Source organism: Gopherus evgoodei, chromosome 3 (assembly GCF_007399415.2).
Source record: "Gopherus evgoodei ecotype Sinaloan lineage chromosome 3, rGopEvg1_v1.p, whole genome shotgun sequence".
Taxonomy (NCBI): domain Eukaryota; kingdom Metazoa; phylum Chordata; order Testudines; family Testudinidae; genus Gopherus; species Gopherus evgoodei.
This window is the reverse complement of record NC_044324.1, coordinates 167,835,591-167,853,554: the sequence shown is the minus strand read 5'-3', so window position 1 is coordinate 167,853,554 and position 17,964 is coordinate 167,835,591. Positions and strand designations below refer to the sequence as shown.

Genomic DNA, 17,964 nt, shown 5'->3' with positions numbered 1-17,964 from the left:
AGAACTGTAGCAAGAGCGCACAGCCCTCCCACCCCCACACCTGCATAACTCCATTGAATTCAATGGTGCTAAGCCCTCTAAGAACCTGGTTGCAAGTCTGCATTAGGGTATGTCTACACTACGGGATTATTCCGATTTTACATACACCGGTTTTGTAAAACAGATTGTGTAAAGTCGAGTGCACGTGGCCACACTAAGCACATTAATTCAGCGGTGTGCATCCATGTACCAAGGCTAGCGTCGGTTTCTGGAGCATTGCACTGTAGGTAGCTATTCCGTAGCTATCCCATAGTTCCCGCAGTCTCCTCTGCCCCTTGGAATTCTGGGTTGAGATCCCAGTGCCTGATGGGGCAAAAAACGTTGTCGTGGGTGGTTCTGGGTACAGCCTCACCCCTCCCTCCATGAAAGCAGCAGACAACCATTTCTCGCCTTTTTTCCTGGGTCAACTGTGCAAACGCCGTAGCACAGCAAGCATGGACCCTGCTCTGATCAAGACTGCAATCGTGGACGTTGTAAACACCTCACACATTCTCATGCAGTCTATGCTGAACCAGGACCTGCAAAACCAGGTGAGGAGGAGGTGATGAGGACATGGACACAGAATTCTCTCAAACCGCGGGCCCCTGCACTTTGGAGATCCTGCTGGTAATGGGGCAGGTTCTAGCCATTGAATGCCGATTTTGGGCCCGGGAAACAAGCACAGACTGGTGGGACCGCATAGTTTTGCAGGTTTGGGACGATTCGCAGTGGCTGCGAAACTTTCGCATGCGTAAGGGCGCTTTCATGGAACTTTGTGACTTGCTTTCCCCTGCCCTGAAATGCCATAATACCAAGATGAGAGCAGCCCTCACAGCTGAGAAGCGAGGGGCAATAGCCCTCTGGAAGCTTGCAACGCCAGACAGCTACCAGTCAGTCAGGAATCAGTCTGGAGTGGAAAAATCTACTGTGGGGGCTGCTGTGATGCAAGTAGCCAAAGCAATCATTAAGCTGCTGCTACGAAAGGTTGTGACTCTGGGAAACGTTCAGGTCATAGTGGATGGCTTTGCTGCAATGGGATTCCCTAACTGTGAGGGGGAGAAAGATGGAACCCATATCCCTATCTTGCCACCGGAGCACCAGGGCACCCAGTACGTAAACTGCAAGGGGTACTTTTCAATGGTGCTGCAAGCACTGGTGGATCACAAGGGATGTTTCACCAACATCCAAGTGGGATGGCCAGGAAGGGTTCATGATGCTTGCGTCTTCAAGAACACTACTCTGTTTAAACGGCTGCAGCAAGGGAATTACTTCCCCGACCAGAAAATAACAGTTGGGGATGTTGAAATGCCTGTAGTTATCCTGGGGGACCCAGCCTACCCCTTGATGCCATGGCTCATGAAGCCATAAACAGGCAGCCTGGACAGTAGTCAGGAGCCGTTCAGCTACAGGCTGAGCAAGTGCAGAATGGTGGTAGAATGTGCATTTGGCCATTTAAAGGCACGCTGGTGCACATTACTGACTCGTTCAGACCTCAGCCAAACCAATGTCCCCATTGTTATTGCTGCTTGCTGCGTGCGCCACAATCTCTGTGAGAGTAAGGGGGAGATCTTTATGGCAGAGTGGGAGGCTGAGGCAAATCACCTGGCCGCTGATTACGCACAGCCAGACACCAGGGCAATTAGAAGAGCACACCACAAAGCAGTGCGCATCAGAGAAGCTTTGAAAACGAGTTTCATCACGGACCAGGGTATGGTGTGACTGTTGTGTTTGTTTCCCCTTGATGAACACCCCCCCTTGATTGACCCATTCCCTGTAAGCAACCCACCCTCCCCCTTCGATTACAGCTTGCTTAAGGAAATAAAGTCACTATCATTTAAAAATCATGTGTTCTTTATTAAAAAGTCATTATAAAAAGAGGGAGAGAACTGACAAGGTATCCCGGGTGTGGCATGGGAGGATAGGAGGGAAGGAAAAGGCCACTAAAAATATTTCAAAGTAATGACAGCCTTTTGGTTGGGCTGTCCACGGGGGCGGAGTGGGTGGGTGCACGAAGCTTTCCCCCACGCATTCTTACGCGTCTGGGTGAGGAAGATATGGAACATGGTAAGTGGTGAGGGTGGTTACACAGGGGCTGCAGCAGCACTCTGTGACCCTGCTGCTGTTCCTGAAGCTCCACCAGACGTCGGAGGATGTCATTTTGATCACGCAGCAGCCCCAGCGTTGCATCCCGCCACCGCATATCTTCCTGCCTACACCTCTGATCTTCCTGCCACCACCTCTCATCTCAAGCATCTCTCCTCTCCTCACGTTGGTCCCTCCTGTCCTCATGTTCACTGGCATCTTTCCTGTAATTTGATACTACGTCCTTTCACTCATTCAGATGAGCTCTTTCATTGCAGGTTGCTTCCATTATTTCCGAGAACATTTCGTCTCGCATCTTTTTTTTCCTCCACCTTATCTGAGATTGCCTTCGGGATGGAGTAGGGAGGCTTGAAAAATTTGCAGCTGCATGAGGGAGGTAAAAAAGAGAGAGAAGTATTTAAAAAGATTATACTCTTTCACAGTGAACAACACTATTCACCTTACATAGCACATGTGATTTCACTACAAGGTTGCAATTTTGCATCTTAATATTGAGTGCATGCGGCTCTGGAGTTAGAGATCTCACAGATGCAGGTCCGGGCAGCAGAATTCACCTTGCATGCAGCCATGGTAAGCCATTGTCTTTCGGCTTCTGCAGCCTTCATATACACAGTGCCCTCCTTTCCCAAATACCAAGCAAAGCCTGTTCAGTGCTGCTGCTTTCCTGTTAACATGCAGCAGCAGAAACCAACCCCCCATCCAATTCTCTGGGATGATCGCTTTACCCCTCCCCCCACTGCGTGGCTGGTATCATGGAAGATCACTGCTAATCACCCCCCTTCCCACCCCCTACCGCGTGGCTGGTAGCAGGGAAGATCCCTGCTAGCCAAATGCGAAAAAGCTCAAAGCCATTATCCCCCTTTCCCCTTTCCCCGCTTGGCTACCTGCAAGGAAGGATTTCTTTTAAGCAACAGGCAAACAGCCCAGTAGGAATGACCATCTCTGTTCCCTTAATTAAATTTCTGAATTTCAACCAGGTTACCATGAACGATATCACTCTCCTGAGGATAACACAGCGAGATAAAGAACCAATGTTGCTTGAATGCCAGCAATCACCGGGCCCATACGCAGCTAGGCTTTGTCATGCAATGATACCAGATTACTTGCTACATGCATGGCATGGTCAAGTGTCCTACCGTGGCGGACAGAATAAGGCTGCCTTGCCCAGAAACCTTCTGCAAAGGCTTTTGGAGTACCTCCAGGAGAGCTTCATGGAGATGTCCCTGGAGGATTTCCGCTCCATCTCCAGACATGTTAACAAACTTTTCCAATAACTGTACTGGCCGCGAATGCATCCCAAGTCCTCAGGGCAAATCAATCATTAAAAAACGCTTGCTTTTAAACCATGTTTTATATTTACAAAGGTACACTCACCAGAGGTCCCTTCCATGGCTTCATTGTCTGGGCTAGTGGCTTGGGAGGGCTGGGAGGGTAATCCCATCTGGGTGAGAAAAAGCTCCTGGCTGTTGGGGAGAATGGAGTGCTGTGTGCTCTCTGCAAGCTCATCCTCCTCTTCCTCCTCCTCATCTTCCCTGTCCGCAGAATCCTCAGCCAGGGCTGCGATTGCCACCCCCACCTCAGAATCCACGGACAGGGGTGGGGTAGCGGTGGCGGACCCCCCTAGAATTGCATGCAGCTCAGCGTAGAAGCGGCTTGTTTTCGGCCCTGCCCCAGACTTTCCGTTTGCTTCTTTGGTTTTCTGATAGGCTTGTCTGAGGTCCTTAACTTTCACTCTGCACTGCACTGAGTCCCTGGTGTGGCCTTTCTCCATCATGGCCTTGGAAATTTTTTCAAATGTTTTTTCATTTTGTCTTTTGGAACGGAGTTCTGTTAGCACAGAATCCTCTCCCCTGTAGCGATCAGATCCAGTACCTCCCGTGCAGTCCATGCTGGAGCTCTTTTTTGATTCTCAAGAGACTGCATTGTTACCTGTGCTGATGAGCTCTGCATGGTCACCTGTGCTGGTGAGCTCTCCACGCTGGCCAAACAGGAAATGAAATTCAAAAGTTCGCAGGGCTTTTCCTGTCTACCTGGCCAGTGCATCTGAGTTGAGATTGCTGTCCAGAGTGGTCACAGTGGTGCACTGTGGGATACTGCCCACAGGCCAATACCGTCGATTTGCGGCCACACTAACCCTAATCCAACATGGTAATATTGATTTCAGCGCTACTCCTCTCATCGGGGAGGAGTACAGAAACTGGTTTAAAGAGCCCTTTATATCAATATAAAGGGCCTCATTGTGTGGATGGGTGCAGCGTTAAATCAGTTTAACTCTGCTAACATCAGTATAAACGCGTAGTGTAGACCAGGCCTTACATAGCTCTTTGTTTCAGAGTAGCAGCCGTGTTAGTCTGTATCCGCAAAAAGAACAGGAGTACTTGTGGGACCTTAGAGACTAACAAATTTATTTGAGCATAAGCTTTTGTGGGCTAAGCCCACTTCATCGGGTGCATAGAATGAAACATATAGTGAAAAGATATATATATACAGTGAACATGAAAAGGTGGGAGTTGTCGTGCCAACCTCTTAGGACACCTTTTCATGTTCTCTGTATGTGTGTGTGTATATATATCTTCACTATATGTTTCATTCTATGCATCTGATGAAGTGGGTTGTAGCCCACGAAAGCTTATGCTCAAATAAATTTGTTAGTCTCTAAGGTGCCACAAGTACCCCTATAGCACTTTGTAAATGCTACAAGCCTCACCTCAGCATGTAGAATCTGGAATAAGCTCTTTAGAACAGGTAAAAAAGAGGTGACCTCCACCATCCTGGTCGGGATTCTAATCTCTGTCTTCTGGGAAACAGTTTGGTCCTGTGAAGGCAGCACTGGATTGGGAGTCAGGAGACCAGTACATTGGGAAACCTCCTTCCCAGCTCTGCCATTGGCATCCTGTATGATCTTGGGTAAATCACTTTCCCTTTTTGCTTTGTTTCTCCATCTGTAAAATGGGGATAATGATACCAGCCTGCTCTGTAAAGCTTTTGAGATAGACTCATAGATTCTAGGGTCAGAAGGGACCAATGTGATCATCTAGTCCGACCCCCCTGCACAAAGCAGGCCACAGAACCCTACCCATCCACTTCTATAACAAACCCCTAACCTATGTCTGAGTTATTGAAGTCTTCAAATTGTGGTTTGAAGACCTCAAGCTGCAGAGAATCCACCAGCAAGTGACCCATGCCCCACGCTGCAGAGGAAGACGAAAAACCTCCAGGGCGTCTGCCAATCTGCCCCGGAGGAAAATTCCTTCCCGACTCCAAATATGGCGATTAGCTAAACCCTGAGCATGTGGAAAGACTCAACAGCCAGCACTCAGAAAAGAATTCTCTGCAGTAACTCAGATCCCATCCCATCCAACATCCCATCACCGACCACTGGGTATACTTATCTGCTGATAATCAAAGATCAATTGCCAAATTAAGCTATCCCATCATACCATCCCTTCCATAAACTTATCAAGCTTAGTCTTAAAGCCAGATATGTCTTTTTCCCCCACTAATCCCCTTGGAAGGCTGTTCCAGAACTTCACTCCTCTAATGGTTAGAAACCTTTGTCTAATTTCAAGTCTAAACTTCCTAGTGTCCAGTTTATACCCATTTGTTCTTGTATCTATGTTAGTACTAAGCCTAAATAATTCCTCTCCCTCCCTAATATTAATCCCTCTGATATATTTATAAAAAGCAAGCATATCCCCCCTCAGCCTTCTTTTGGCTAGACTAAACAAGCCAAGCTCTTTGAGTCTCCTTTCATATGACAGGTTTTCCATTCCTCAGATCATCCTAGTAGCCCATCTCTGAACCTGTTCCAGTTTGAATTCATCCTTCTTAAACATGGGAGACCAGAACTGCACACAGTATTCCAGGTGGGGTCTCACCAGCGCCTTATATAATGGTACTAACACCTCCTTATCTTTGCTGGAAATACCTCGCCTAATGCATCCTAAAACCGCATTAGCTTTTTTAACGGCCATATCACATTGGCGGCTCATAGTCATCCTGTGATCAACCAATACCCCAAGGTCCTTCTCCTCCTCTGTTGTTTCCAATTGATGTGTCCCCAATGTATATCTAAAGTTCTTGTTATTAATCCCTAAGTGCATGACCTTGCACTTTTCACTATTAAATTTCATCCTATTACTATTACTCCAGTTTACAAAGTCATCCAGATCTTCCTGTATGATATCCCAGTCTTTCTCCATGTTAGCAATACCCCCCAGCTTCGTGTCATCCACAAACTTTATTAGCACATTCCCGCTTTTTGTGCCAAGGTCAGTAATAAAAAGGTTAAATAAGATTGGTCCCAAAACCGACCCTTGAGGAACTCCACTAGTAACCTCCTTCCAGCCTGACAGTTTACCCTTCAGCGCTACCCGTTGTAGTCTCCTCTTTAACCAGTTCCTTATCCACCTTTCAATTTTCATATTGATCCCATCTTTTCCAATTTAACTAATAATTCCCCAGGTGGAACAGTGTCAAATGCCTTACTGAAATCGAGGTAAATTAGGTCTACTGCATTCTCTTTGTCTAAATAGTCTGTCACCTTCTCAAAGGAGGAGATCAGGTTGGTTTGTCACAATCTACCTTTCGTAAAACTATGTTGTAATTTGTCCCAATTACCATTGACCTCAATGTCCTTAACTACTTTCTCCTTCAAAATTTTTTTTCCAAGACCTTACATACTACAGATGTCAAACTAACAGGCCTATATTTACTCAGATCACTCTTTCTCCCTTTCTTAAAGAAAGGAACTATGTTAGCAATTCTCCAGTCGTACGGTACAACCCCTGAGTTTACCGATTCATTAAAAATTCTCGCTAACGGGCTTGTAATTTCATGCGCCAGTTCCTTTAATATTCTCGGATGAAGATTGTCTGGGCCCTCCGATTTTGTCCCATTAAGCTGTTCAAGTATGGTTTCTACCTCAGATATGGTAATATCCACCTCCATATCCCCATTCCGTGGCTAGAAATCATTCTAGAAGAGCTATGTATTTATTTATTAAGCACACTATTAAAACTAGAGCAGGACTCTTTCCAGGCACTGGAGGAATCTGAAGAAGGATGTCTTGAGGACATGATTTTATTAGATGTATATTTTTACAGGGGAGGATGAGGGGAGAATTGAAAACGGTCTCTTCAGGTATACCCGCCTTAAGCACGTTTGAGACACAGGAGATTTTCTGCCCAGTTTGTAATGGGTAAAGACAGTGTGCCTGAACTGCTATAGGGAAAATTCAGCAAGATGTTTGGTCAGCCTGCTCCTGGATGGTTACTCTGTAAATCGCCTTGTGGAAAAGTTGGGCTTCTGGTCATCCTAATAACAGGCTCTTGCCCACAAAATGCTCAGCTCTTTTCTATAGCAGTCAAAAGAGCACAAACCGCTATGTGGACACTGTCTTGCTTGGGTTTAGCTTAAACCTTTTTTCTAATCAACTTAAGATGAACTGAAATCAACCTGGCTTCAACCAAAATAAGCAACACCAGATAGGTTTTTGCACCAGTTTAAGTAAACTGGTTTAAAATCACACCCTAAGTAAGTTTAAATTGGTGCAACTCTGCATGTAGACAAGTCTTTACAGACTAAGTTATTCAGTATTGTAGTGAATGAGGGACGTTTATGGAGTACCATAATGAATTGTTAATTAACTTTGTGATTTTTGATTATAGTGCAAAAAAAGGATTGACATGATGGGGAGGGAGAGCATGAAGGTAGATAAATGCCAGTTTGAAAAATGCAAGTGATGATGACCCTGCATATTGTGTTTGGTAAGGTTGCTGCCTCTCCTGCCTCACAGCTGGACTGATGGGAATGTTACAGGTCTGACACTTAAGTGACAGGTACCCAGAGCTCTTGCATTTGGAATGCGATGGCATCTTTCAAAACACTGATGGTTGTATGCATAATTAAAAAGGTATAATTGCAGCAGGTTTATGCAGACTATCTTGTTTTTTGATATTCCATTCAGTAAAAACTGCAAGTCAAAGAATCACCTGATCAGTGGGAAATATTAACATATTGTGTTTTAAATCAAAAATTGTTGTAATCTGTTTGAGAATGAGAGGAACATGACTTAAGATAAAAAGTAACTGTTCAGGATACTAAATCAGTGCTGTCAATCTAGGACCTTTTATGTGAACTAAAACTCATTTTACATTGATGAATATATATTGTCATTATTCTTTGTCCCTATATTAGCTCTAGATGAAAAGTTATGTAAATGAGGGGGCTTCTGCAAAGTGCTGGGCTGTCATGCTAATAAAAGCTATTTGATTAGAGTTGGCTGAATTATTCATTGTGAATTTAGCCTCTATTTTGGTGTGTGAATGGTGTTTGTGAACTTGGCCCTCGTTTGGGCAATTTCTTTTTTTATGAGAGGAGGACAAGATTATTATTTCATGCATAATTGCTTTATGTGCCTCCAGGCTATTGTTGTGGACTTGTCTGAAGTATTGTGTTAGCCAAGTATTCAATTGTTTAACACAGGGGTCACTCTGTAATGCATACTTCCAGCTGTGATGGGTGTTCACCCCACACTTGCTCTGAAAGGGTTAAGGCAGATTGAGGGTACGTCTACACTACGGGATTAGTCCGATTTTACATACACCGGTTTTGTAAAACAGATTGTATAAAGTCGAGTGCATGCGGCCACACTAAGCACATTAATTCAGCAGTGTGCGTCCATGGTCCGAAGCTAGCGTCGATTTCCGGAGCGTTGCACTGTGAGTAGCTATTCCATAGCTATCCCATAGTTCCTGCAGTCTCCCCTGCCCCTTGGAATTCTGGGTTGAGATCCCAGTGCCTGTCGCGGGTAGTTCTGGGTAAATGTCTTCACTCATTCCTTCCTCCGGGAAAACAATGGCAGACAATCATTTCGTGCCCTTTTTCCCTGGATTGCCCTGGCAGATGCCATAGCATGGCAAGCATGGAGCCCATTCAGCCTTTTTTTTTTTTACAGTCACTGTATGTGTACTGGATGCAGCTGACAGAGGCATTACTGCAGCGCTACACAGCAGCATTCCTTTGCTTTTGCATGAGATGATTATCAGTCGTTCTGTACCGTCTGCTGCCATTGTAAATTGGCAATAAGCTGACGGTTATCTGTCGTTCTGTACTGTCTACTGCTATCATGGATGCCCCTGGCTGAGGTCGGCCGGGGGCGCAAAGGCAAAGCTGGGAATGACTCCCCAAGTCAATCCCTCCTTTATGTTTTCTAAAAATAGAGTCAGTCCTGCCTAGAATATGGGGCAAGTGTACTAGAGAAACAGTGTATCAGAGAGCACAGCTGCTCCGTGTAAGATCCTGCAGAAATGATGAGCTGCATGACAATCACGGGGGGGTGCCCCTGCAACAACCTCACCTGTTGCTTCCCTCCTCCCCCAACCTTCCTGGGCTACCGTGGCAGTGTCCCCCCCATTTGTTTCATGAAGTTATAAAGAATGCAGGAATAAGAAACAGTGACTTGTTAGTGAGATTAAATGAGGGGGAGGCAGCCTCCCACTGCTATGACAGTCCAGGCAGGACATTAAGCGATGTGGGGGAGAGGAGCCCAGCATCCCGCTGCTATGCTAGTCCAGGCAGTACAGAATCTTTTCTTTACACATGAAAGGGAGGGGGCTGATGTAGCTCAGCCCCCAGTTGCTATGATGAGGACAGTTACCAGCCGTTCTGTACCATCTACTGGGAATGACCAGGAATCATTCCTATTTTTACCCAGGCGCCCCCGACCAGCCTCACCTGAGGCCAGCCAGGAGCACTCACGGGCTGATGGTTACGACGGATAGTAGTCATATTGTACCGTCTGCCACCGGGGTGGGGAGAAGAGCAGATACTGCTCTTCAGTGCTGCAGCATCGCGTCTACCACCAGCATTAAGTAGACATAGGGTGACGTAGAAAAAAGTCAAGAAACGATTTCTTTCCCTTTTCTTTCACGTGGTGGGGTGAGGGAGTAAATTGACGAGCTATACCCTGAACCACGCCAGACAATGTGTTTGACCCTACAGGCATTGGGAGCTCAGCCAAGAATGCAAATACTTTTCAGAGACTGCTGTGGACTGTGGGATAGCTGAAGTCCTCAGTACCCCCTCCTTCCCTCCATGAGCGTCCATTTGATTCTTTGGCTTTCCGTTAGGCTTGTCATGCAGCACTGTGTAGCCTGGAGATTTTTTTTTTCAAACGCTTTGACATTTCGTCTTCTGTAACGGAGCTCTAATAGAACAGATTTGTCTCCCCATACAGCGATCAGATGCAGTATCCCCCGTACGGTCCATGCTGGAGCTCTTTTTGGATTTGGGACTGCATCGCCACCATGCTGTTCAGAGCTCCACGCTGGGTAAACAGGAAATGTAATTCAAAAGTTCGCGGGGTTTTTCCTGTTTACCTGGCCACTGCATCAGAGTTGAGATTGCTGTCCAGAGCGGTCACAGTGGTGCACTGTGGGATACCACCCGGAGGCCAATACCGTCAATTTGCGGCCACGCTACCCCTAATCCAATATGGTAATACCGATTTTAGCTCTACTCCTCTCGTTGGGGAGGAGTACAGAAACCAATTTAAAGAGCCCTTTATATCGATATAAAGGGCCTCGTAGTGTGGACAGGTGCGCTGTTAAATCAGTTTAACGTTGCTAACATCGGTTTAAACGCGTAGTGTAGACCAGGCCTGAGAAAGGGGCTAATTAACCCAACAAGCCACAGCTGAGGAGAATTAGGTAGCTAAGCAATCCCCTGACTTAGAATAGGAGCCCAGCTGAGGAGGAATGAGCTGGGTGGACAGGAAATTGGCAGTTGAGGGGGCTTCTAGAAAAGTCTGCAGTCCCCGTCTGGGAGAAGGGAGAAGAATTTGGAGGCTATAGGGATAGGTAGCTCACAGTTACTTGGGGGGAGTTAGGAGGCTGGCAAACCTCAAAGAGCAGGGAATGCCAAATCATGGGAAAGACAGTAAGGTATAAAAGGGAACAAATCTTGACTGCTGACTAGAGGGTCCCTGAGCCAGAACCCAGAGTAGAGGGTGGACCTGGGTTCCCCTATCAGCCACTGAGGGAGTGGCATTATGTGATGGTGAATGGGAAGACTGCCTGGGACCACTGAAGGAACCCTTTGGTACCCCAGAAGGGGAAAATATGTGTAGTGACCTTGCTGGAGGGCAGCAGCAGCTCATGGAGTGAGAGAGAGACAGCGTGCAACTGCTGAGGTATTCCCCAGAACAGGGCAGCCTAGCGGTGAGTGAAGCAGCCTGCCATACCAGATTGTTGCCATTTGTTGCTGATAGAAGCTTTAATTCATTAATATTAGCTGAAGAGTTGGGCAAATTTCAGCCTGTGGATTGTTTGGGAACTGTGTGCATTAGCTATTTCCTACTCTTGATGTGCGACTGGTCACCTGTGTCACATAGGGTACAATTTTCAAAAGCTCCAAAGTGACTCAGGTGCTTTTGGAAACGGGTGGTAGGCCCCTATGTCTCACTGATTTTTTTCAATGGTGCCAGGGCACCTAAATCATTTATTGTTTAGGTCCTTTCCCCACCCCCCCCATCATAATGTGCCTGTTCCTTGTCTGAAACTTCTTAAACAGGAAAGTAGCAAATGAATTTTAGTTGAATAATCCTGTGTCAAAAGTAATGAAACTTTTATGATGCATGAAAATATTCACAAATACCCAGCAGCTGTCAAAATCTCCTGATACACAGGTAATATGATCCTACTTTGTGAACTCATGACAGGAGCTAAAGTCACTGCTTTTATTTGTGAAGCTTTTCCAATTGAAGTTAGGAGCTACAGCTCAGACACTGGCAATACATGCTCCCTGACTGCTGTGTGTCACTTTTGCTGTGGAGGGACTATCCTTTGGGAATGAGAAGGAAATTCATTCCCCTTTGCTCATGCACTCTTTGTCCTCTGAGTTGCAGTGCTAGTGTTGTGGTGTAAATGTTTGTCCGTAAAGCGTTTGGCTGAACCCACCATTAAATATTACACAGCCCACTGAACAGCCACCAAAGGTCAGTTGCCTGTAAGTGCTATTGACCTCTGTTAGATTCAAGCTTATGGTCCGTATTCCATTTCCTGTGCACTTATCCTTTAAAGAGAAGAGCCCATACAGTGTCACATTCCAACAAAAGATTGTCATGCTGCGACTACACCACCAACTGTCGGGCTTCCATGCCATTTTGCCCCAGAATGTCCTAGAACTATGGAAGAAAGGTGGAGGGCAGCAAAGTGGAAAAAAGACTATAAAGCACAAGAAGCACTGACTGAGCAGATGTGCTGCATTTTATAAGCCCTGGAAAAAGTAAAACATCAAGCACTATAAAGCATGACCATTGATTTTTATTTAATTGTCTCCTACTCTTTCTTGTATAGGGGCACTTGAAGTAAAAATATTTACAGTTGGCTGAGCAGCTTGCTATGGTATTAGACTGCAGTAATATGGCTTTTTTTTCTCTTCTTTCATGTTGCAGTATCCTGAAATACAGGGCTCATGACATTTCAAGGAATATTTGACAGAGAGAGAGAAAATGGAAGTTCTGATTTAAAGACAAGCAATTGTGTGATCATGTAAAACCCTGAAGAGAAAGAGTTCCTTTCATGCAGAGCTTAGCGAGTAAACCAGTGCAGTGGTTCCTGGACTTAAGTTTGATAATCTCCAATTGTGCTTGAGCTAGGGTGACCAGATGTCCCGATTTTTATAGGGACAATCCTGATTTTTTGGCTCTTTTTCTTATATAAGATCTTATAACCTCCCACCCCCATTCCAATTTTTCACGATTGCTGTCTGGTCACCCTAGCTTGACCACTTCTCTCAATGGACCACCAAGAACCACTTTTGAGTGGTGGATAGAGTTCCATGAGAAAATCTTATTCTTTTGTATAGTGATCCATAAAATGTAAGAATTGAGCCATTAGTTTAGTGCAGTATGTGACAGACCAAACCTCAAGCATTAGTATAGCAAAAGTTGCAAAACTTGCCCAATGAGAACCAACTTTGTTCACTTAAAGGCAGTATTTGAGGGCAGACCTGTGTCGTGCTTTAATATATATATTTATAGGAGGTAAGGGCATTATTGCCTAAAGCTGAGGTTGTCCAACACTTCTCACGATTATACCCTGTTTTCAGTTTCTTATACTTTGCTAGACTTTAAAACTTTGGGCTGAAATTTCCCATGCTGGGTGTCTATCTAAGGCTGCATTCTGGAAAGTTTCAGCTAAAATGATTGACACTTCCAAGAATGAGATTTAGAAAAAAATATAGTCTTGCCAATATATACATGCATATTTAACTCTGACTGCCATTTTATTGAGAAGTTCAAGCTCCTATGTGCTATGGAGCAGGAGGTTGAAATGTGGCAGTGGGGTGGCCTTTGCATCAGGGACATGCCTTTGGCATCCTTGTGAAAACCTACCCTAATTTGTCCACATTATGAGTCTTTGGACAATCTGTTTGCACACGATTGATAGAGACTTCTTAAGAGAACAAGATACTGTAAGAGGGTCAAGCTTGACAATTTTCAGAGCATTCTGCAAAATTGGCAAAAAGGTGAGAGACTTCCTGTAGTAACTGCAGAAAAATAAATGCAAGTGTGCATCGAAAGAGCCTGTGCTTGAATACACATATGCATGCCCAAGCAGGTGTACAGCTCCCTACAACCAGCCAGAAAATACGAGAGAACTGAAGAACAGAACGTACTAAGAAATCTGTATATTAATATTGCACTGCAATATTAATTTGCCTCTTTCAATACCTGGAGACTATAGTGACAGACACCTTTAGAAATGCATGAAATTCAGATAGGATTTAATATTTCTAAAAGTTTTTAAAGGATGATGGATTTTCCATCAAATACTGTATTTAAGCTCCATGCCTGCTTTGTAATGGGAAGTCACCTGTGATAAAGTGTTTCCTTTTTTCTTTTGGAGAGACTGATTCTAGAGCAGTTGGATAACCAATTCTCTGCAGTCTTTTCCAAGACTGGAAGAGTGGTATAAGACACTGATGGAAGGATTAATGAGCACTGTCAATTACAGCTGAGTGTCCCTGTAACAACAAAGAGCTGAAGCCAACTCAGTGAATGTTAAGGGGTGTGTGGCAGTGTTTGCAGAGCCACAATTGAGATTTCTGAAGGGTTGTCACTGATTCTAAATCAAGCCATTGATTTATTTATTGAAGAAGCAATTGTTTCCAGAGCTATACCACTGATCTGTAAACCATGTGTCAGATTTCTTCATCATTCAGTGATAGCTAAATCGTTGCATGCTAGTGATTTGTAAGTATTTATGGAGAAGTGTGATGGAGACAAAGCCAACAAGTTAGACAGCATCAATGTAATCAATCAGTGAACACACCTGGCTTTTAGAAGATTGAGATTAAAGGGAAATGAGAACATTTCAGTCAGGGCATATTCAGTTCACTAAAATTATTGAGAATCAAGTATGCAAATACCCTTGCTTTGGGAAATGTGTTGGATTTCAATATGAAATGGTATTCTTCAATTCCTGCCACAAACTGTGTGTGTGCTAATGAAATGCAACAGTTGTTTATCTGGGCACACATGAGCCAAAGGTGGATGCATTTCACTGGAAGAACTGATTACTGTGATGTATCTCTGTGTGTATAGTGGCGCGTGTGTGCATTCACAGAGTGTATTTTTTTCTCTGAAGATCTCAAGAGGCTAGGCAACTGTATCTGTTGCCACTTCTGCTATTAAGGTTGCAAAATATTTTTCATTCCAACTGCTTTGTTTCAGAAAGTTGAGCCTCTAGGCAGAGGCCATACCTGGAAACTGATTGTTTTGTTTTGTTTTTTGTTTTGGACAAGAATGGTTCAACCAATTTGGAATATGAAAGGTGTTTGCTCAATAACCAAAACATCTAGAAGTTGATGTCCATATAAGTTATTAATGTAGGGCCTGATTCTTTAACATATTTAAATGCTAGTCAGCTAACCCAGTTTCCACTGTTCTTGTGTGCTTTTTAATAATTAATGACTCCAAGAGCTATTCAGGCCTCAAAGTATAATTTATACTTTATAAAGTATATAATTTATTAATCAGATGAAAAATTTCTGAATTGGCAACAGAAATACGGAAAATGTCAAGGAATGTGTGTTGATGTGCATATGGACTTAGTGGTGTTACAAAATTATCATTCAACTATGCTATTGTGGCATGTATATTTTTGTGAAAATGTTGCAGTGTACAAAGGACTATTCCTCTCTGTTCTTCTGCTCGCCTTCTCTTTGTACTTTAAAATGCTTAAACATGTCCTAAAATAGACTAAAGTCTCTCAAGATGGGGTCCAGTACAGGAACAGCATAACTTAACATTTACTGAGCTTCTGTAAAAGAAGGCTAAAATTTCTGTCTTGATTCTTTCAGCCTGTCTTTAGGTTTCTTTTCTATCTGTTCTACACATCTGTGATGGCTATTTTCTCAGTCTGTAGAAGTTTCCCTCTTGTACAAGAACCAATAGCATTTCTGAAAAGCAGGACATTTTCTGCTTAAACTTCCTCATTTGCCAAAAAGGCAGGCCCAGCCTCTATGGCAGCATTCCATTGTCAATCTAGGCCCTAAGAGTACATTTCTCAGCATGTGTCTGTCCATTTATTTATTTATTTATTTCTCTTTCAGGACTGACGAGTAACCCCTGCCAATCAAGATGATAAAAATCAGAGTATGTGGGGTTTTTTAGCTGGATTCTTATTAAAATAAATGAAGTACAGGTTTCCTACTTTAAAATTAAATTTGAAATTGACAACCTATTTTTAAGCATACACTTACTATAAGCTATTAAAATGTAAACTAAATTAAGCAGTACAACTTTGCAGCACAGTTTTTTAAAGAAAGTCATACTACTGAACTGGTGGAAGTCTCTGGCTAAATACCTATAACTAGAGTTTGCTGAAAGTCTAAGCCAGCTTTTGAAAGCAGTAGCTTCTTCTGCTTATTTAATTAATTCAGTTCAGTGACTGGTTCATGCAAAATTAAGAAACCAACTGGGAGTTGAAGAAGAGGAAAACAAGCTTTCCTGCTTTTAATATGTGGGGGGAAAAAAACTAGATATGAGAGGATAAGATCTATTCCTTCCAGAATTATGAAGGACATAGTGACCAGAAACAATCAGATCAAATCATTAACAAAACTTCTTTATTTAATATATCAGTTTAGTTTTAAGTGTAAAACACATTTTGATAAACTACTTCTATGTATCCAGCACATTTTAAGATATTTCATTTAATAAAAAACTCCAAACATTGTTTTAGTGCATTTTTTAAATGAATTAGATTTTTTCCATCCAAATATTTTTTGTTGTGATTTGTTAAACTCAATCTAATAAATGAGGCATAATTTACCATTTTCTAACATAACATAAAAATTAAGAATCTGAATAAATGTAAGCAATATAAACATATATAGTTATTGTGTGTCCTCCTCATAAGCGTGCAAAAAAAAAAAGAGTTAAAGGCAAAACAACATGTTTATAATTTCCTAAAGAGAGACAGATTCTTTGTGGTTGGCAAATAGGTAAAAACTACAAACACAGAACATGATTAAAATCAGTAATTTAAGGTTGCTTGTTGATTTTAAATCATGGTTAAAATAAGGATTTAAGTCACTTTGAATTCAATTGTTAACCTTGCTGCCAGTCATAAGCCCCAATCCTGGAAAGGAATGTGCACAGGCAGACCTCTATGCCTGAATGGAGCCCATTGACTCTATCCCTTTTTTATAGGATCGGGCCATCGTAAGTGACTCCTGATTTTGTATATGCTTGTGTATGTTCTCAGGCATAGAATCAAGTTGCCATCTTAAGTGATACACCCGGAATGCTTTTTATCAAGCATCTGGCTAGGGAACCATAGAAATTAGAGATGAAACAGACCTATTGGATCATGTGATACATCTCCCTACCTGATAGTGGTATTCTTGAGCCACTTCCTGAAGTCTCTTTGACTCTGTGGGAGAATTTTTGCCTGGGGTGTAAGAACTAAGTAAACAATTCCGGAATGTGGCCACCTGATGAGGTCACTCAGGGGCTGTGTTGTCTGTATAGAACAGGGAATTGGGGATCATGACCCTCTGCCTCACTGTGTGACCTTGAGTAAGCCACTTAATGTCTCTGTGCCCCATTTATGAAATAGATACAACACAATAACTGTCTGTTAGGGTTCCCCTCCTCCACTCTGAACTCTAGGGTACAGATGTGGGGACCTGCATGAAAGACCCCCTAAATTTATATTCTGCCAGCTTAGGTTAAAAATTTCTCCAAGGCACAAATTCCTTTCCTTTTCCTTGGATGGTATTGCTGCCACCACCAAGTGATTTACACACAAATTCAAGGAAGGGTAACTTGGAGTCCCTATTCCCCAAAAAATCCCCCCCAATCCCCGTCACCCCCCCTTCCTGGAGGGACTTGAGAATAATATACCAACCAATTGGTTAGCAATGTGAGCACACACCAGACTCTTCAGGACACTGAAAATAAATCAGGTTCTTAAAAGGAGAACTTTATTTAAAGAAAAAGTAAAAGAATCACACCTGCAAAATCAGGATAGAAAATAAATCTTTTTATTACCCTGTAAAGTTAAAACACAGAAGATTCCCCTCCAGGCTCAGCTTCACAGTTACAAAAACAGGAATAAAACTACCTCTGTAGCACAATAAAACTACCTCTGTAGCACAAACTAAAACAAGATAATCTAATGCATTTCCTTGCCTTACTTACAATGTCTGTGATTTTTAGATGGATTATTCTGGGTAAATTTTTCAGGAGATGATGTACCTGCTTGGCTTCTCTCTTTCTGTCTGGAGAGGGAACAAAAAAGGAGAACAACAAACAAATCCTTTCTCTCC

At 43.3% G+C, this 17,964-nt stretch overlaps 1 protein-coding gene and 1 long non-coding RNA gene across 2 annotated transcripts in view; both read left to right on the top strand.

The window, feature by feature from the left end:
* The window catches only part of ALK (ALK receptor tyrosine kinase), a 638,118-nt gene that overhangs the window by 31,063 nt on the left and 589,091 nt on the right, over positions 1–17,964 (top strand). The window lies entirely within an intron of this gene.
* Positions 6,397–17,777, top strand: LOC115648952. Its single transcript, XR_003999694.1, has 3 exons — positions 6,397–6,407; positions 7,024–7,025; positions 17,696–17,777. It is a non-coding gene; the product is annotated as an uncharacterized LOC115648952 (long non-coding RNA).